The 22,137-nt window shown below is 34.5% G+C and overlaps 1 protein-coding gene across 9 annotated transcripts in view; it reads left to right on the top strand.

Annotated features, from left to right (window-relative positions):
- Positions 1 to 22,137, top strand: part of NOVA1 (NOVA alternative splicing regulator 1) — a 167,039-nt gene that overhangs the window by 59,219 nt on the left and 85,683 nt on the right. The window contains exon 1 of one of the 9 annotated variants that reach the window (XM_059879115.1): positions 15,285 to 20,169. The exons of the other annotated variants lie outside the window; for them this stretch is intronic. The gene's annotated coding sequence lies outside the window, so the exon portion shown is untranslated. Of the gene's footprint in view, positions 1 to 15,284; positions 20,170 to 22,137 lie in introns of those variants that run through there. 9 annotated transcript variants of the gene reach the window in all.

The following is a 22,137-nucleotide window of genomic DNA, read 5'->3' as shown; positions in this document are numbered from 1 at the left end:
CAGCAGCTCTCAACTTCTTTTTTCTTATTTTCCCTCCCTACTCACTGTGCAGGTCCTGGGTCTTCCAAAGTTTGAACATCAGAAATAGAGAATTACTAATTGGTAGTAAAGGTATGTTGGAAATCTGAATGGGATCTTTCTCTTGGTTTTGAGGGGTTTATCAAGGATTCCCGCTGCTTGAGGATAACCCGGTTAGAATTCAATACTTTGTTTGACTACCTTCCTTAGTCTCTGACTTTCTGGTCTACCTCTAGCCTCTACTTCTGGTATTATCTTGTTCCTTTTGTAGTCCTTTGGGTAGACTTTCTTTAAAAATGGCTCAGGACTAGTTTCTTTCCCAGTATCCTTATTTGTCCTATGGGAAAATGTTTCTTGAGTCCATAAACTCTGGAATGGAGCTCTGGGCCATTTCCAAGGTGGTAGCCCAGAGTGAGATCATCTTGCCCCCTTGCCTTTAGATTTTGTTTCAGCCCTAATTCCAGTTCCTGTTCCATTCATGAAGTGTCCTGTATTCTAAAGGGCATAGGGCAAAATCTGAGTGAATCATAGTTCTGTTTCTTCCTCAAACAATTTATTAACTCCCCTTCTCCAATAGATGCTTTTGTTTTTTTATGTGAATGATAGACTAAGGGATACATGAGCAGTTTATGGCCCCCATCTTTCCAGGTGTTGCATAGATGATGTGTCATCTCCGCTCTTGTACTTGGAACCTATTGTTCTCAGCTTTGGATCCTTAGCTGAAAGTGAAAACACAGAAAAACTCACATTTTAGCATCCTTTTAAATCACCTACACTGAGGCCCTTGTGAGCAGCTGGCATATCTATGAATGTTCATCCATGTCTGTTGTTCCATGCCTTGTCTTAAGCTATTTTGTGACTTAGGGGTATTCTTTTTACCTTTTCCTTCTGGTGGAATCTTACTTGGTCTTCGATGCCCAATTTAGGTGAAGTCTTTACTGCTCTTGGCAGTTAGAATAAGTGCTTTTCTCTAGTGTGTTCTTTGCTCTCACTAGTACTTTGTTTATGATATTAGTGTATTGCCTATAAAAATGTCTATCTTCCTACTAGAGTGTGAGCATTTTTGAGACAGCCACTGACTTCTTTCTTGGTGAATCTCTTACTTCCTTTCTGTAATATATTCAGTGTATTATTTGCTGAATTTATGAATCTCTTCTGAACATTGAGATCAGAGTTTATAATACTATTGTTGAGTAATTCATACTAATATTTTTATTTATTCATTTATATCCTTGATCTAAAAATATTTGAGGGTGAAAGAATTATTTTTATGCCTCTAATTTTTTTAAGCTAATGGTATTGCCTTTTATTCACTCTTAGGCAAGTGCATTTTAGATTTAGTTCTGTTTTGGCTCAGTTGATCTTCCAGTTTCCTTGCATTTCTTTATTTTTCTTTCTTGTTTTATTACAGTTGATGGGGTCAGTGGTGATTAAATAAGGATATCCAAGTGGGTTCAGATTGAAAGAAAATTCTTTCTATTATAGGATTTTCTTTTCTTATTTTAAATTCCTCAAGTTTTCAGATTGTATCAAAAAATATGGTCAGAAATGGTGAAAAATCAAACTATTGGTCTCCGAGAGCTTTGGTTACGAGAGTAGTACACCTATAACAGAAAATTAAATTGAAGCTGTATTTGTTGAGAGTAAAGTGCTATTTCAATCATACTTTAATGGATTATTATTTTGAGTGATTACTGTACAAAAGTTGACTTAAACAGCTTGAGATGTAACATTGAATTTCTGCTATTCCTTACCATAATAATTTAATGCAATCTTTATTGCTGAAATTTAGCTAAAAGTAGGATTCTTTAATATGTATAGTCAGGTACATATTATTATCATATGGTCAGGTGATAATTAGAGAAGTGAGAAGTCAAAATGGCATTGTAAGTACAAATAATTGAAAAATTCCTTATATGTTTAAAAATATATTTTTCCTGGAATCTCCCAAATAAATGTAGATAGTACACTAAAAAAGTAAAAGAGAGAGAAAAAAAAATGTGTTCTCTTCAAATCAGATCATCAGAGTTTGAGAGAAGTTAAATCAATTATCAATAAAATATCCCAGTAATTTTTTGCTCCTTATTTCCACATTGCTATTACATATGGATTATCTCATTGAAAATTTCAAAGATTTTTACCTTATTTACTAACTTTCACCAATATAACTGATTACACTTTAACTTTTAATTTCTGACTTTTATCAGTTAACACTTCCTAACCTAGGAATCTTGGTGAATGGACATTCTAACCTTTATGTTAGCTGAAATGGTAAATATGACAAATCTCATAATCAGTTGAATTTCAAGCAGTATTGATGCAAGAAATTATAGTACATGGGATTACTTGTTTGAAGTCATATTTCTTATACCAATAAACTTGTGTATTTGTGCTTCATAAGAGGGAACAAACTATAAAATATGACTGATTGCATCTTAGTTTTAGGTACCAAGAAGCTTTTCCTGCTAATTTACTCTTTTCCCAACCATTGAAGTAATTTAAACATTCTACTTAATAAAATTCTTAAAATTATTTTGTATTTTTCACTTAGCTGAGGTGAATATTGCTGTATGATGGAAGTTTGATACTAGAAAGAACAAATTTCTGTTTTTGTAAGTTTTTGTGAACATACTTGGGAAAAGTAAAATTTAGGAAATTTTTAGGAAGTATCTGGTATATATAGCCACCAGTCATCAAATAGGAAAATCAGTACTTAGAAATATAGTATAGTTTTTTGAAATATACTATCTAAAACATACTTTTTAAAAAATTTGTCATTTTGGTTTATTTTCCCTTTTAAGTGGCTCTGTTTTTTGATTGTGATATTGTATAGGACTTTAATATAGAAACCCTGTTTTAGTGGGTCAAGTAAAATGTTAAAAATTGAAAAATAATGAACTTTAGAATTCATTAGAAAGTTACCTCTTTATTTTATCCCTAAACTCAGATAGTGATCTAATCTAATACATAATACCTTACTCATGTTATGAATATAAATGCAAATAATAAGAAAAGTGGTCATTAATTGATAGTTACTTTTTATATTTCTTTTTTGAAATTTTGACTCCATATTTTCCTATAGTGTGCAGGTTATGACATATTCAGCATGTCTGAAACCAAACCAAATCTTTAGTTCTCCGTTATCGATTCTGCCTCGTGACCTCAATCATTCTTGCTATGCTTCACAGTAAACCTATGATCCAGGGTCAAATATTACTGCCCTCCTCTCCTTTGATTTGAATATCATCCTACTTATTTCCAGATTCTCATTGTTTGCTTTTAAGATGCCTTGAATCAATATATTTCATTCTATATTTATTGATAAAACTCCAGTTCATTAGTTACCACTTACTAAGATTTTACTAGTTTTATCTATTATGTTTTCTTTGAGAGTAGATGCCACATATTATGAACATTTGTGATTTCCATAGAGAATATTCTCAATAATTCTTTCTGAACTCACTCAATTTATTGTGAGATGGTTGATTCTTGATTTATAACTCTTAAAAATATTGAATGGATTACTGAAACATAGGTCAGTCCCACATTTCAAATCAGTCACACATTATTCCACCTACATGAAATTCCTTCCTATAGTACCAGGAAAGTACCTTAAATGAATTCTAAACAATAATCTAGAAGGAACACTTGACTTGGTACTAATTGTTTGTGTGTTCAGTTGCTTCAGTCGTCTCTGACTCTGCTACCCTGTGGACTGTAGCCCTCCAGGCTCCTCTGTCTAGGAGATTTTCCAGGCAAGAAAACTGGAGTGGGTTGCCACGCCCTCCTCCTGGTCTTCCTAACCCAGGGATGGAACTTGCGTCTCTTGCATTGCAGGCAGATTCTTTACCCTGAGCCACTGAAGAAATCCCCTGGTACTAATTATGTGAAAACAAATTTCCCTGGCCATATGCTAATATATGTGCTAGTTTGTAAACTCCTGTTACAGCCTATACACTAAATTGCTTTTTTTTCTTGGATCCCATTTTAAAAATAAAGAGTCACGTGCAATTTGAGAAAATATTTTTAGCGGAAAGCAACTAATACGTGAGTTCTTTTCTTACATTAGTCCCTTTTTTTGACATATGTAATGTCATTTTACATTAGTCCTTCTTTTAGACATACGTAATACAAATGGGAAGCAGTCTTCTTTTGAAATCTTACAAAAGTCAACTCAATTCCCAGTTCCACTGTGGATCTGATTTATTCTAGTAAAATACAGTGGCCTCCTAAGAAGAGTGATACCCAAGAACATGCATGGATTGCTTACCATATGCCTTTTCAGCCTGTTCCCACATCACCTGTGGACACCTACATGCCAAATGTGAAGCTCCTGCCAGATATGTGATACAATCAAATGAAGTAACGCAGGACTATTCTAGGCAGATAAGCAATCACACATGTATAGAAAACAAAACCAAAATAGCAGCCTTGTCCTAAGTACCAGGAAATTGAGTCAGTAAAGGAAAACTGAATTGGAAGATTTTAATAGGAAAAAAGAGTAGAAATAATTTCACATCATATTTTTCAGTGGAGGCTTTGTAGGAAGTCCATTGTTCTCTAGGAGGCAATTGAATGTTCCCTTTTTCTGTGTTTAAATTGAGAATATTTTCACTATTTTGGCAGCCATTGTTTATCTTGGTCATTGATAATATTCATTTTTTAGATTATAATGTATAGTCATTTCTCATTTTTTATTTTGGCATTTTTTAGATAAAAGGCATTTTTAGAACTTCAAAAATTATTTTTGTGCTTCCTGTACTAGAGCTTTATAGATAGCTTATTTTTTCCCCCTTTGCTTTTTCTTCTTATAGTCTTTGAAGATGATCACTAGTTTATGAAGGTTTTCATTATGAAGGTACTGTCATTTCAGGTTAGATTGAATTTGAATTATGGGCTTTTTCTGGTTTTTTAGAATATCATAAAAATTTTCAAATGAATGTTAGTGTTATATAGAAATAAGATGACCTCTTATCTTAAAAATATTCAGTCTATAGTATTGAATATTTTGATTAATATAATCCTCTTTTCTCATTCTTTTCCTCTTTCTTTTAGTAGTATGTGTGTATATCTTTATCTACATATGTCTGTTATCTGTCTACACACAAACGTGTATATACATGAGCTCTTAATTTTATAAATTTGCTTTTAATATTTCAGTTTCTCAGTTATTTCTTTGAATATGATAAATTTTCAAAACAGTTTATTTTTTTGTCTTTTATGAAAATAAAATTTGAAGTTTATATATGTTTCGTAATCTATTTTCCAGTTTCACCCATGTTTTTATTAACATTGATATATGTAGTGGCTCAGGTGGTAAAGAATCTGCCTGAAATACAGGAGAGCCAGTTTCAATCCCTGGGTCTGGAAGATCCTCTGGAGATGGGAATGGCAACACCCTGCAGTATTCTTGCCTGGAGAATCCCATGGACACAGGAGTCTGGTGGGCTACAGTCCATGGGGACTCAAAGAGTTGGACATGACTGAGCAACTAATACTGTATCCTTATTTACACACACACATGTTGCTTTTATATCCTACATATTTTATGATACCTATTGATGGTTTGTGTGTAACTTACTGGGACTTTGCCAGTGTCTCAGTGGTAAAGAATTCGCCTGCAATGCAGGAGTCACAGGAGACATGGGTTCAATCCCTGGGTTGGGAAGATCCCCTGGAGGTAGGCATGGCAACCCACTGCAGTATTCTTGCCTGGAGAATCCCGTGGACAGAGGAGCCTGGTGGGCTACAGTCCATAGTGTCGCAAAGAGTTGGACATGACTGAAGCGACTGAGTACACACGTACGTGTCACTTAGTAAGCTTAATATAACTAGTATTCTGTTATTTATATAATATTCTGTGGTGCTAGTGGTAAAGAACCTGCCTGCCAATGCAGGAAACATAGAGATGTGGGTTTGATCCCTGGGTTTGGAAGATCCCCTGGAGAAGGAAATGGCAACCCACTCTAGTATTTTTGCCTGGAGAATCCTATGGACAGAGGAGTCTGGCAGGCTGCAGTCCACAGGGTCACAAAGAGTTGGACACGACTGAAGCGACTTAGCACACACACAACACATACAATGTTCTATTCTCATCTTCATTCATTTATTTGATAAATGTTTATTTTGTAGTCCTGTTCTCTTGACACTGTCCTGTATGCTGGGAATACATAAAGTCTCTGCTCTAGTAGAGCTTATATTATTCTAAATAAAGTAGAAGACATGTAACTCCAAATAAATACATAATTTCAGATAGGCTTAAATACTATGAAGGAGGGCTTCCTGAGTGGCTTAGTGTGTAAAGAACCCGCCTGCCAATGTAGGAGATGTAAGAAACATGGGTTCAATCTGTAGGTCAGAAAAATCTCCTGGAGGAAGGCATGGCAACCGACGACTCCAATATTCTTGCCTGGAGAATCCCACAGACGGAGGAGCCTGGTGGACTACAGTCCATGGAGGCTGCAAAAATTTGGACATGACTGAAACGACTGGGCACACATGCACACGTACTCTGAAGGAACTAAGTGCATGTGATAAAAAGTGTTGAGCGGGAGTATACTTTACCTAGGATAGCAAGAGGAGACCTCGTCAAAGAAGGGATATTTATTTATTTATTCTTAATTAGAGGCTAATTACAATATTGTAGTGGTTTTTGCCATACATTAACATGAATCAGCCATGGGTGTACATGTGTTCCCCATCCTGAACCCCCCTCCCACCTCCCTCGGCATCCCATCCCTCTGGGTCATCCCAGTGAACCAGCCCTGAGCACCCTGTCTCATGCATCAAACCTGGACTGGTGATCTTTTTCACATATGATAATATACATGTTTCAATGCTATTCTCTCAAATCATCCCACCCTCACCTTCTCCCACAGAGTCCAAAAGTCTCTTCTTTACATCTGTGTCTCTTTTGCTATCTCGAATATAGGGTCATTGTTACCATCTTTCTAAATTCCATATATATGCATTAGTATACTGTATTGATATTTTTCTTTCTGACTTACTTCACTCTGTATAATAGGCTCCAGTTTCATCCACCTCATTAGAACTGATTCAAATGCATTCTTTTTAATGGCTGAGTAATATTCCATTGTGTATATGTACCATTCATCTGCCAATGGACATCTAGGTTGCTTCCATGTCCTGGCTATTGTAAACAGTGCTGTGATGAACATTGGGGTACATGTGTCTCTTTCAATTCTGGTTTCCTCGGTGTGTATGCCCAGCAGTGGGATTTCTGGGTTGTATGGCAGTTCTATTTTCAGTTTTTTAAAGGAATCTCCACACTGTTCTCCGTAGTGGCTGTACTAAAAGAAGGGATATTTAAATTGAGCTCTCAGCTGGTAATGAATCCACCTGCAATGCAGGAGACCCTGGTTCGATTCCTGGGTTAGGAAGATCCCCTGGAGAATGGATAGGCAACCCAGTCCAGTATTCTTGGGCTTCCCTGGTGGTTCAGATGGTAAAGAATTTGCCTGCAGTACCTGGGTCTTGGGTTTGATGCCTCGGTTGGGAAGATCCCCTGTAGAAGGGAATGACACCACTCTAGTATTCTGGCCTGGAGAATTCCTTGTATTGTATAGTTCATGGGGTTGGGGTCACAAAGAGTCAAACATGACCAGGTGACTTTCACTAAATAATTAGGAGGAAGAAAATCACATTATAGATATCAGGAATAGCAAGGACAGAAGTCTTTGGGTCTGAATGTGTTTTGGCAGGTTCAGAGCACAGACACAAATGCTGTGTGTGTTGAACATTGTTAGAGGCAAAAGGTGATGTTTATAACACAGGAGCCAGCTCACATGGGCCACTGTAATGAGAATTTCTTTGTAGTTAAAATGTGAATATAAAATGTGAATGTGTTATGATGATTAGCACTGAGGAAATCAACTGCTGTATAGATTAACAAGGGAAGGGACAAGGGGCTAGAAAGAAGTAATTATTAGGAAGTTATTGCAGTAGTCTCTGAACTTATGGTGGCTTAAGGCTTTTTGCTGTAGAAATGACATTTTAGAGGAGCACTGTTAGAATCTGTGAATGAATTAGAAATAGTGTAATCAACAGTATCCGGAGAAGGCAATGGCACCCCACTCCAGTACTCTCGTCTGGAAAATCCCATGGACTGAGGAGCCTGGTAGGCTGCAGTCCATGGGGTAGCCAGGAGTTGGACACGACTGAGCGACTTCACTTTCACGTTTCACTTCATGCATTGGAGAAGGAAATGGCAACCCACTCCAGTGTTCTTGCCTGGAGAATCCCAGGGACGGGGGAGCCTGGTGGGCTGCCGCCTATGGGATCGCACAAAGTCGGACACGACTGAAGTGACTAAGCAGCAGCAGCAGCAGCAGCAGCAATCAACAGTATCAGACATAAATACTAAATATTCTGTGAAATTGTAATTTAATGGACACACTTTTCCATGACAGAAATGTACCATAATTTATTTAGATTACACCTCTATTTTTGATTACTTAGTTTTTTTCCCTTGTTTTTGCTAGCATAAATAACAATCTTGTTGTTTTCTCACCTCACTGCCATTATATATTAAAAATGATTTGTGATGGCTTGACAGTGTGAAAGGTAAATAATTGTATGTTGCTATTTTAATTTGCTTAACTTTGATTACTAGTGAGATTGACATGTTAATATGTGTATTGATTGATCAGTTGTATTTTTTCAGTTGTAAATTGTTTCTAGCCTTGTTTGTTTGGGGATGTTAATATCTTTCTTATTGTTTTGAAACACCGTGTTAACTTCCTATAATGATTTAAAGGTCCCAACATGATTTAGCCTTGATATTTCTTGATAACATTGTGTTTCAGTCTCCCCACTACCCTTTATGTTCAAGACACTTCAGCCACTTCTCAAACAGGCTAATCTTTGTCTTGCCTCATGGCCTTTGCACTTGTGGTTATTCATTTTCTGGATCCCTCTTCCTCAAATCTTTATGCGGTTGACTGTGTCTCGTCATTCATGTTTTAGCTCAGATGTCAGCTCCTTAGAGGAACTGTTCTCAGCTTTCTAATGTAGCTTCCCTCTTTCCCCTTTCATATACCATCATGTTATTGCCTCTGGGTTTTTTGTTTGTTTGTGTGTTTCCGCAGTCTTTTATGGTCTTTGTAAGGTTTATCACTGTCTGAAGTTATTCATTACTTATTGCCTGTCCTTTCCAATGAGAATGAAAGAACAATGGGGGCAGGTACCTACTCTGATTTGCTCACTGCTATACCCTCAGGGATAGAGTATTGTCAGACCAAATTAGTATATTTGTTGAATGGATAATATAAGGATATCAGCCTTTTGTGTTTTTCCCTTCTGTCAGTTGTCTTCTTTTTTTATATCGTATTTTTCTAAAGAATTTTATATTTTCATGGAGTCACATCAGTGAAGCATTTTTCTTTTTTACAAAAGCATTGACTTATTTGGCAGCACCAGGACTTAGGTGTGGCATGAGAGATCCTCAGTCTTCTTTGCAGCATGCAGGATCTTTAGTTGCAGCATGGGGATCTTTGGCTGTGGCGTGCAAACTTGCAGTTGTGGCGTGTGGGATCTAGTTCCCTGACCAGGGGTCACACCCAGGCTCCCTATATGGGGAGAGCTGAGTCTTAGCCATTGGACCACTAGGGGAGTTCCAATGAAGCATTTTTCCTATAGGACATTTTCATTACTTTTAGAAGAAAAGGAACAGCTTTTTCGTCTTGAGCTCTTCCATTTTCCTGTATTCTGATATGTTTCTGAATATAAAATTGTGATTTATTTTTATGAATTAAGGAAAGGTTTAAAGATAAAACTAGTTCTTATAAATGTATGTGCTTTCTTCTAGTCTTAATACACATTTATTTATAAAACAGAGACCATCTGTATAGAGAGCTTTTTATCATTTTTCAATTGATATTGTGCCATGTGCATATTCTTAATTTTTCACAAATATGATCTTTTTAATGTCTACAGAATATCCCATCTTAGGCATCTGTAAATATATACTTTTTTAAAAATATAGACATAGTTAATATTACCGTTTAAGTTTTGTGTTCACACAAAAATAAAAATTATGATTGTTCCATTATGATAAATTACTGAACACAGAGTAGTGCATCATGGAAGTATGTATGATAGTTTAAGATATTTGAATGTATTGTGCTCAGTTGTGTCCAACTCTTTGCAACCCCTGTGGACTATGGCCCACCGGGCTCCTCTGTCCGTGGGATTCTCCAAGCAAGAATACTGGAGTGGATTGCCATTTCCTTATCCAAAGATATTTGAATATTCACTGCTAAATTATACCTCAGGAAATTGAAATCATGTCCCAGCCCTAGTATTAATTTACGCCTTGTCTGTTTCTCATGGTATTTTCCAGTTCCCCGTAACTGTGTGCTCTTAAAATCTTGGCCTGTCTCTTTCCTTCTGTGCCCTCTCCCTAAAGTGTATAAAATGATTATCATATTGTTGTCGTATGGTCATCTCTGTCAACCTTTCCTTTATCCTTCATGTCTGTGTTTAAATAACTTTTCTCCTACTGAGGTTGTATATATGGTCACTTAGGTTTAATCTAAATTTTGATAGTTCCAACTCTTATTTATATCAAACTTATTGTAAAGTATTTTGTAGAAAAAGTTCTCACTGTATTTTCTTTAGTTATGCCAGCCATATCATTTTAGAGTAATGGTATTTTCTAGTTTCATGCTAAATTTTTATATATTCCAGGGTTTTGGGAGAAAGATTTTTTTATTCTAGTCCATTGTTACATTAATTCTTGTTTTATATAATATTGATTTATAACATTTCTTTATTTTGCATTATCTACTAGAGTAATAATTATCTGATTTTGCTATCTCTTATTTTTAAAACTATCCTGGTTTTTGTTATGATTATTTTTCTCATGAACTTAGAATCACTTTGTCAAGTAGCCTTCTCAAATATACCATCCTTGTTTTTTCTTCTTGTGAAATTTTGTTAAAATTATTATATTATTTATATAAGGTATTATAATATCTAGAATTACATATATGAGGTCAGATCAGTTTTCTTTTCTGTCTTAGCAAAGTTTTTTTTTTTCTTCTGTTAAGATGTCCAGTACATTTCATTTAAAGTCATTCCTAGATGTTTATTTAATTTAAGGTCATTCCTAGTTGCTTTTTCAAAATTTGTTTTCATTTATATATTTAAGTGATTATTTTAGTTCTTGGTTTTCTGTGGTCACTAGAACAATTACCACAAATTTTCTGTCTTAAAAAAACACAGATTCATTTATTCTTTTACAGTTCTGGAGGCCAGAAGTCCAAAGTAAATTTCACTGGGCTAAGTCAAAATATTGATTGGTTCCTATGGAGGCTGTAGAGGAGAACCGCTTTTCTTCCCTTTTCTAATTTCTGGAGGCTGTGTGCTTTCCTCCTTGAATCAAGCCAACATCTTGCTTCTGTCATCACATCTTCAACCTCCTTTGACATTATCTCTTTCTTATGAGAACCCTTTGATTATATTTGAGGAACATCTAGGTAATCTGGGATACTCAGCTCATCTCAAGATCTTTAATAACATATACAAGTTTAGAAGGACATTAGTAGTTCTAGAGATTACAATGTGGGTACTCTTCAGAAGGCAATAATTCACTCTATCACATATAAGAAAATTCTTGATTTTCTGTACTATTTTGCTTTTTCCCATATTATTCAACAACTGTATTAAGTGTAGTTGTATTTCGTTTATTTCCTAGATAGTCATAAAACTGATAAGTAATCAGAACTTTTTCTGTGTTTTATAGTGCTAACTTTATACCTCTTGTTTCTACTTCTGCCTTTTTACTGCTTTTAGTTTTTAATATAGATGCCCCAAATATTTTCATTTTATTTATCATATTTGCTCATAGTTTAGGATAGGTATTTTTTTCTAATCCTGGGAAGTGATTTGTTCATTATTTCCTCTCATCCCCTACTCATTTGACATATTTGTTATATTTATTTACAACCCAGTATTAACCCTCATTTGTATTTTGGATTAAATTCTATTTGACCATAGTGTATCAGTTTTTCAATACATTGCTGGACTAATTTACCAGTCCTTTATTTATGATTTTTGAAATATTAACATTAGTAAATATGTTTCATTTTTTGTGTATTATCCTTTGTGTATAGCTTCCTTTTCCATTTGAGGTATCAGAGATATGCTAGCTAATAAAATGAATTTAAAGGTATTATATTTTTTTTTTAGGCTAAAATAGTTATTATAGCTTGATAATTATCTCTTCATTTTAAGTTTGAAAGACTGCACAAACAATCTGCCCTCAAAGTTTATTTGAATATAGTTTTGACAGATTTTTAAATTTCTTTGGTTAATTAATTTTTGAATCAGTTTTGAAAATTTACATTGTCACAGGCAAGTTTTCCTTTCCATGAAGATTCTAAAGGAACATTGTTCCATACTTACTATGTCTTAAGCATGATGCCAGGTGTACTGTACATACAAAAATAAAGAATATAGGATTCTTAGTCTCAATGAGCATATAGTACTAAAAAGAAAGTTAATTTTGCTAGAAGCAAGACAGAAGAAATAGACAAGAAATTAACAGTCAAGCAGAACTTCTGATAAGAATTTCATCATTAATCATGAATATAGGCAGCAGAAACCAAGGCATAAAAATGGAATATGGGAAGATTTGAGAGACTTTTAAGTAGAAAATTACAGCTAGAATTTAGGTCTGGCCAGGAAGAAATAATGGGTAGATATTAGAAGCTGTGGAGAAGGCAATGGCAACCCACTCCAGTACTCTTGCCTGGAAATTTCCATGGACAGAGGAGCCTGGTGGGCTGCAGTCCATGGGGTTGCTAGGAGTTGGACACGACTGAGCGACTTCACTTTCACTTTTCACTTTCATGCATTGGAGAAGGAAATGGCAATCCACTCCAGTGTTCTTGCCTGGAGAATCCCAGGGACGGGGGAGCCTGGTGGGCTGCCGTCTATGGGGTCGCACAGAGTCGGACACGACTGAAGTGACGTAGCAGCAGCAGTGTATTCTAGACAGGTTGTCATTAATGTGAAAGGCTGGAATAGGCAAATCAATATCCAAATGGTAAAGGCTGGAATAGGCAAATCAATATCCAAATGGTAGTTTGTTTGTTAGAAACCAAGGTTATCTACTACAGTACATACCTGGTAGTTATCCAAGAGAGAAGAAATGACATTCTTTTAAGATTTTGAACCATATAGCATGAATGGTGATCTAAAAGACCATATTTTATTTAGTAACATTTTTAAGTAAATCTTTAGTGGAAAAGTGAAATTAAAAAAATTAATGTGGGAGTTTAAACATCTTGTTTGAAATTTGTTTGAAGAAATTTATCAGCAAATGTATACCAAGCACATAAGATGTATGGATATCAAAATGAAATATCTTCTGCACTCAAAAGATCTGAAAGTCTTGTAAGATGTTTTATAAGGGTGATTTCAAAGTATCTATTCAGTTGCCTTACATACATGAGTTATGTAAGCCCATGTAAGTACCATCACATGGGCCTATATATTTTCCTCATGCCAAAAATTTCATACTAATACTTCCCCGGACCGCCAAGTAATACTTGCCGGACTACCCAACCCCCACCCACAATGTTCCTTCTTCATTCTCTCTTGCCACTGACAATCACTGCTCTGTTTTCTATTACAGTAGAATCAATTAGACTTTTTAGAGTTTTATTTAAATGGAATCATAAAATATGTAGCCAAGTGTCTGGGTTTCTTTTGCCCTGTATAATATTTTCATCCTTGTTGTTACATGTATAAGTAATTTATTACTTTGCGTTGTTGAGGAGTGGTCATTGTCTGAATATATAGTTTTTAAAAAAAAAAATTCATTCACCTTGACAGATGGCTTAAATTGTTCTCAGATTTTGAAAGGAATAAGATTGCTATGAACATCCAAGTTCAAGTCTATCTGCAGGTATATGTTTCATTTCTCGTGACTAAACACTTAGGAATAGAATATCTAGATCAGGTGGAATATTAAACTTTGTAAGAAACTGCCAGACTATTTTTCCACCAATGCATTAGCATTATAGTTGGTCTACATATTTACCAGTACTTGGTGATGTCTCAGTCTTTTAAAATTTTAGCCATTGTAATTTGTGTGTAGTTTATCTCATTGTAGTTTTAACTTGAGTATTCCTAATGGGTTTTCTTGTGCTTACTGACCATTGCTATATTTTCTTTTGTGAACTATCTTCACATCCTTTGCTCATTTGTATTGGGTTGTTTGCTTTCTTCTTTTTAAGTTACAGCAGTTCTTTTTACATATTCTGGATACAAGTCCTTTGTCAGATGTTCTTCCATGTTATGGATTGCCTTTTTATTTACCTATTTGTGTCCTTTAAGGAGCAGAACATTTTAATTTTTAAAAAGTCCAATTAATAAATGTTTTATTTTATGCCTTTTGCTTTTTGTGTCTTAAGTAACTTTTGCAAATGTCTAGTTTTCTACTGTTTTATCTCCTAGCAGTTAGGTTTATGATGCATCTTGAGTTAATTCTTGACTTTGGTGTGAAACAAATTTAAGTTAAATTTAAATTAAATATTTAATTAAGAGAAGTCTAAAAGAGATTAAGAGAAGTCTAAAAGAGATTTTTTTTTGGAATTAAAGATAGATTTGGTATTTGTTTATATAAGAAATCATTTCTAGCTTCTATACCCATACAAAATTTGAAAAGCTCCTTTGTAAATTAATGGATTTCCTGTTTTTGGTGGTATTTAGTAAAAATTAGTAACATTCGCAAATGAATTTGTACATATAGATATCTGGTACTTGTCAGGCATAAAATATTAGTAAATATGGTTGGATTTTATGGTTATTGCTAATGCTGTTGTTATATTCAGATTGCAGAAGTTTGGAGAGGATGATATTTAGATGAAAAATTTCTGGATTCTATTACATATTCCACGTAGTGGTCATATTTTTAAGTTGATTGTTTTTTTCTGCCTAATGATGTACTTACTGCTTGCCTTAAAATCAGTTTACTAGACGTGTTATCCTAACATATATGAAAATTATAATTTACCAATAAACTCAACGTTTTAGCAAAATTAGTGTTAATGTTAAATTATATTAAACATTAAAAATTATATATAGTTCTAAGGACTTTTTATCACTATTTAACCAATTGCTCTTATGAAATAAAAACAAAGCAGACTCATGAACTACATCTCAAAAAATGTGTTTTTGTTTTTTTGGTTTGAGCTAAGCTTTTTTTTTTTTTTTTTTTGCGTTACATGGCATGAGAAAATAGTAAACTGGTGCTTTTCTCTGTGTATTAGACTTGTATTTGTTTTGTTTTGGTTTTAAGTAATCCGTGTCTCTGTAAATATTTCATTCTTTAAAAACAATGAGTTTTCTTTTCCCTTTAATTTTTCTTTTTTATAAAATATAAATAAAGATGTCATATGGAAATATTTATTGAAAAACCTGTTAGGTGAAAGTAGGCATATTAGAGCAGGAGTTGGCAAACTTTTTCTGTAATGGGTTGGAAGCTAATATTTTAGGCTTTGCAGACCTAGAGGTAAAATCAGGGATATTATATAGATATCATACAACAAAACAGAAAACATTTCCACAATTTTTTGTTGACAGAATTCAGTCTAAAACAATACTACTAGTAATAACAACACCAGTGGCAGTGGAGAACAACAGAGAGATCTAAAGAAAAGAATTTTGGGGAAAAGAAGGAAATAATGTTTTCCTTATTTAGGGTTCAAAGTCTGCATTCCTATCAAATCAGTTGTAAATTTCCACCTGTACATGCTAATTTTGAGTGAGATTTTACATATTTCATTCTAGAAAATGAAATCTCTTCACACAGATAGGTTGTGCCAAACACTGATGTTAATCTAGGTACATATGATAATTTGGGGGCATATCTATTTTTTCTGAGGCATTTATAGAATTTTAACACATTATTCCCTTAAAATTTGCTTTTAGCATGTCATTATATTACATTAATCATTGCCAACTGAAGATTAGGTGGAAGCTCCTCAAATGTACAGTTAATTAGACTTTGAAATACAGATATCTTTTTTGCACTGCATTGAAGTACAAAAATGTTGCAGAAACTGTAGTTTAAACTCAGAAAATACACCTGCTGCCAATGTATGTGGGGTTGAGTTCTCACTTCTCATTTTAATTGTTGATAACATGGGAAATATATACTTGTGATTCAGAAACTTAGTTGTTGTATAAATGACTTGACTGCAGTTTAAGTTTTGCATATAAGTATTGTTTTGCCCTCTATCTTGAATTGAATTCATTACAAACATTTCAAAGTCTGCAGCAAAAACTAATTTTCAAAGCTATTCGGTGTCAGTAACAGTGGTTGAAAGTCACAGACGTTGTTCTCATTCAGAAAAAATTCCATCCTGGCTGGAGTTCAATAAATCCCAATAAACTTTATCACTGCTAAATTATTGAACTGTTACGTGGTAGGGCAAATCAGGATGTTCATCTTTTATTTCTGATAAAAATTCGTAGAATTGGTAATGATTAAGTCTATCAGAGTGAATGAAGTTTTATTCGTGAAGCTACTGGTTCAGTAACACATGATAGATTCAAATATATTTTACGAGGTATTTGCTGATTTAATAATATAATGAATAATCATAGGTTTCAGTGCCTTAATATCTTTACAAGCTTTGTAAATCTGTGCTACTAAGTTTCTTTTGGTCTCACACACATATTTTTACCACTATCAGTGGTAAATCATCTAACCAGATTGTACTGCGAGTTATCAATTCATGATTTCACAACTTTTTTGAAAATATTCTTGCTTGTAGTTTTTCACACAACTGTTAATAGAAGCTTATCCATCAACCACATTACTTCCTTGATAAACAACAACTGGCATTAACTCCTTGGTTAAAAGTTGGCTTTCTCTGGACTAGTTTTAATTTACTCTTCATTGTGAAATGCTTTTCTTCTTTGACTAACAAACGAGCTACACAGAAGCTTACTTTGGTGGCACCTGCATTTCATTTTTGTCTTTTCGAATAAGATATTTCAGGTTTTTCTGACCATTTTCTTCTTGTTTGATGGGAATATTATGATGCATGTATAATCTGGTAGTTTTCTTTTGGCCCAGCTATGATGTTATTGCTTAATAATAACACACTGCTTCCTGTCAAATATAGGACCTTTTTCAATTAATTTACGAAAGCAGCCAACATGACCTAGCAGTCATAGGTCATCTTCTGGAATAATAATGATGTCCCAAAATACCAAGTAAGTTCTTCAAGATGTACTTGGGACACTTTTTCTTCCCATGTAAAATGTGAAGGAATCAATGAAGTGAAAATATTTTCTTTGGTTTTGCATATATGCATACCATATATGCATATGCATATGCATATACCATACCATATATGGTAGAGCCAAGAAGACACCTAAGAACATAACTCAAGTAATCATTCCACAAAAGGTGAAAATTTGAATGTTAGAGGAAGTATTTTAAAAACCCATAAAGCAAAGAAGCATTATAAATATTTTACTCTGTAGAAGAGGGTATTACAAACTGAAGAGTACATTAGTAATTTTATCGGAAGTATTTTACCCCAAATGTCATTAACTACAGTTATGTGTCCTTGAAAGTATAATGCAAAAATAACAACAAAAAATCATTTACCATACACATTTTAGGAGGGAAAACGTATTTGTGTGAGTTAACACATACTTGATTTCAAAGTAACACATTCAAATTCTGAGGACTAAGACCAGCTTAATTTTGTTAAAAGTTTCAACTCTTAGCAAAATACATCTGTCTGGTGCTGTGTAATGAGAAAAACATCTGTCTGTTTTACATTAACAATTATTGTACTTTTATTACCAGCCAACTTATTTTTTGTTGAATGTCTCAGCTGCAAACCATAAAACAGATGTGACCAATTCCTACAGGAGTTTTTTTCTATAGTCAACAAATAACTTTGCTAACTTCTTCTATTTCCCATATAAAAAGGAAGTTTCTTTAGGCATTCGGTATCTTATTATTTAAAGATTCAAATGACCCATTACTATATTGACAATGAAGAAAAGGAAAACAAGATTCAGGAAACGATGGATGACAGTCTTTATAAAACATTTCTGTCTTATCACACCCTAAATGATTATGACTTCGTATAACAGTAACATGTCTGAAAGTTATCTGTGAAGTTATTAGAAAATGAAATCACATTCTCCCATTTTATTATCACTCTTGATTATACTAAATCCACACGTTCTCCTTCTCACACTTCCTTAACTGTTTGCATTTATCAGTAAATGAATGGCTAATTAACAATCACCTGGGATAGCTAATTCATGAAATTGTGTGTTTCATAGACATCAACACAAGTCAATAATGGGAATGACAGCTAATTTATGAAAACTGTCTCATAGACACCAGCACATGTCAATAATGGGAAAGTATATTCAAAACAAGGAGATTTATTGTTAAAAAATATAGTTCCGTGGCTTCCATGTGAGTAATTTTGTATTTTTATTACTGGATTAACATGCACTAGGCAGCTTCTGATATTGAAGTGGTCTAAAGCTTGCTCTCTTGAGGTCGTTGTAATATGATCCTCTTAACAAGTCTCTCAGCCTTCTCATCTAAATCTGCTTCCCTCAATTCTCTAGCCTTTTTGTCTTTACTCTTATTCTGCTCTCTATTCTACAGAGAAAAATGTTAATATATTTCTTTGGGGAGAGGGGTACTTGCTCAGGATTCATTTGAATATGGTAGTATTATAAACACATACTTTATTTGAGATTCTTTAACTTGAGATTCTGAGATCCAAAGTGTTACTCGGTTCAGTTCAGTTGCTCATCGTGTCTGACTCTTTGTGACCCCATGGATTGCAGTACACCAGGATTAAAGAAGTTTACATTGTAAGACAAGGTTCTTTTCATCTGGAAGTTTTAGTTTGCATTAAGTTATGTATTGGAAATATTAGACAGTTCTTCCTTTTCTTGTTGTTTGTCTTTTATCAGTTTTTAAAAATTGCTTGCTGGCTAATTATTTACCCAGTGGAAATCCTCATAATATGCTAACATGCGAGATTAATGTTTTTTGACAGGATTAATGTTTTTTGACAGTATTAATTGAGAAATCAACCCAAATACGCTCAGTAAAAACTCAAATTTGAGAGATGTTAAATGTGAGATTGTATTTTTAACTCTGCAAACTGGGTGGGGTTATTGATGACTAACATGGTTCTGTTTTTCATCAGTTACTAAATTCCAAAAGTATAACAACTTTGGATCAGTTGCTTTTGTATTCAAACACTCTTACAGTTTCAAAGCTGGTGTTGCTTAGAAACCTGTATAAACACTTAATGTCTTCTCCAAAGGAAGAAATAAAAAAAAAAATCTTCACATAATTTTTAAGTGAGATAATTGTAAAACTAGACCAAAAATACGTATATTTATTTAAAAGCTCTGGAACTGTTTAGAAAATTCTTAAAGAAATGAAAAAGTATTTAAATTTGTTATATTTATAGTATTAGAAATAATATATACATATATATGTGCTTACTCACTTGGTTTACTGACAAATGAACCATGTAAAGAGTTGCTCTTACATTCCTTTGTATTGAGCTACATTGTATCTGAAACTAATATTGGATGGTGAAATTGTATGTTTATGATTTATCCTGAATTTAGAATACAGGGGAACAGAACTAAAAAGTAACTTGTCATTTTCGCATGCATGCATGCTCAGTCATGTCCAACTCTTTGTGACCCTGTGGACTATAGCCCACCAGGCTCCTTTATCCATGGAATTTTTCAAGCTAGAATACTGGAGTGGGCTGCCATTTCCTCCTCCAGGAAATCTTTTGGACACAGGGATAGAACCCTCAATGCATGTAAAAGGGACTTCTGTTCATTGGGTAGTCATGAGCTGTGGTCCTTAGGCTAGAAAAAATACTCACTAAGTTTGTTACATTTTCAGTGATTCTGGGGCCTGGCAGTGCAGTAATTAGATGATCAAGTCCCAGTCTCTGTGGTAATTAACACTATGGCTGCAGATTGTACAGGATGCACACTTCCTATTCATTAGGTACGTGGAAGCCCATGGATGGGAAAGGACCCTTTGAGGATGAACATCAATAGAATCAATAAGGTGATCAGACTTGCATTGCCCAGGTAAGTCACCACAGCCACCTAAGTACACCATTGTCCAGAGTCAAAAAAAAAAGCCTAGTGATTCTAGCACATCAGACCAAGGAAGTCTCAGCAAATATGTCCAATCAGCCAGATTCACAACCAGGTGAAAACGGGGACTTAGGGCACCTAGCTAGGGATACCAGACCTGTCTAATCCTACTGAATAGACTATATATATAGGCTTTCTTCCCTCCTCTGGAGGATACTGCTGAGCATTGGTGATTAGACACCTTTCTGGTGAGTCAGCTAGGGTTGAATCTAAACCATATTATATGGGTAAGATAGGGGAAGGACAGAAAAGTGTAAAGTGATTATTACAAAGACTGATCATGCTGCAGAGATTGAATCATGCGGCTATGGATGGTAAGCCACAACCTTGGCTGTGGAAGGGAGAATACCTTAGACACGAGCAAGCTAGGAGTGTAGAGAGGAAATATTCATCTCTTAGCTCTTGTCCACAGAGCATATGGCCAGTGTAAGCCAAACTATAGCCATCACTTTCAACTCAACTGTTAACCACTGAAGAATCTTAGTCTAATTCTCAGAAACTTCTGACTAACCTGTTTAGTTTAATTCTGTTTAACCTTTGGTACCCTGTGGTCTCCCTCTGCTGCTTAAGGGAAGAGAGACTCTTTTGTTTGTTTTTCAGATTATAGCCAATGATTCTGAACTCTTTAAGCTGAGAGGTGATGAAAAATCACATTGCTCTGTACTTCCTGCTGGCCAGTCAAAATGGGTCATGTGAGTTTGCCAACACCTCTTGCTGCACTTGGGTTAATGACATATTTAAGAGGTTTGACTTTGGCTGAAGAGCTTGGCTGTCTGTCCCAAGTGCATCTGATTACCCTACTGGGAGTCATATTTGATCCAAGCCACTATGAAGACAAGTAAAATATCTGATGAATCAGTTGTGCTCCTGAGATCTGTTGTTGGAATACATGAAAGATTGGGATTAGGGGTTCAAATTGTAGGGGAACAGCTCCAGCATGATGCCCTGGCAACTGTGAATGTACAGACAGGCATGCCACATTTTATTGTGCTTTGCAGATACTGCCTTTTTTTAAAACAAATTGAAAGTTTGTAGCAAACTATATTGAGAAAGTCTGTTGGTGCGATTTTGCCAATACCATTTGCACACTTCGTGTCTCTGTATCACATTTTGGTAATTCTCACAGTATTTCAAACTTTTACATTATTATTTTATTTATTATGGTAATCTGTGATAAGTGTCATGTGTGATTTTTGATGTTACTATTGCAAAAACATTACAGCTAGCTGAAGACTTAGATGATGGTTACCATTTTCAGCAATGACGTATTTTTTACTTAGAGTATGTACATTTTTCTTTTAGATGTCATGCTATTGCATATAATTTTTACATGCACTAGGAAACCAAAAAATTAGTGACTTGCTTTATTGATATACTTGTTTTACTGCAGTGGTCTAGAACCAAATCTACAGTACCTCTGAGGTATGCTTGTTTACAAACTTAGCAGTTTTGAATCTACTTTTATTGCTAGTAAACTTAGAAGATAAATCTCTCTTTTTCTTTGCACATTTTTCAGCTTGTGACCTAAAATATTGATGCTGAACTATCAAATGCGCAGTAATTTTCAAATCCTATTCCTTGGAAAATTAGTATTTCTGACTACTTCTCTCAGAACTACTTTGGGACCAAATTTTGTTTAGTTGGTTTATTTTTTGATATGCATAAACTTTACCAAATATAACGTTAGACTTTAGAGTTCTGTACCAGAGAGCTCTAACATTAACTTTTGTCAGAGTACATTTGAAAATGTCATTACAGGAAATTGTAAGCTGTCCATCATGGAATTATACAGTGTTTTAGCTGAAAGAATCAATAAACTTGGAGAGCCTTTCAGTTTTTCAGATAAGAAAATTTGTGGCCTGCTCCTGGTTGTGTATCTGATTATTTAGAGAGTAGGAA

This window comes from Bos taurus, chromosome 21, assembly GCF_002263795.3.
Source record: "Bos taurus isolate L1 Dominette 01449 registration number 42190680 breed Hereford chromosome 21, ARS-UCD2.0, whole genome shotgun sequence".
NCBI classification, from domain to species: Eukaryota; Metazoa; Chordata; class Mammalia; order Artiodactyla; family Bovidae; genus Bos; species Bos taurus.
Note: the sequence above shows the minus strand (reverse complement) of the source record. Positions and strands in the feature narration are given on the sequence as shown.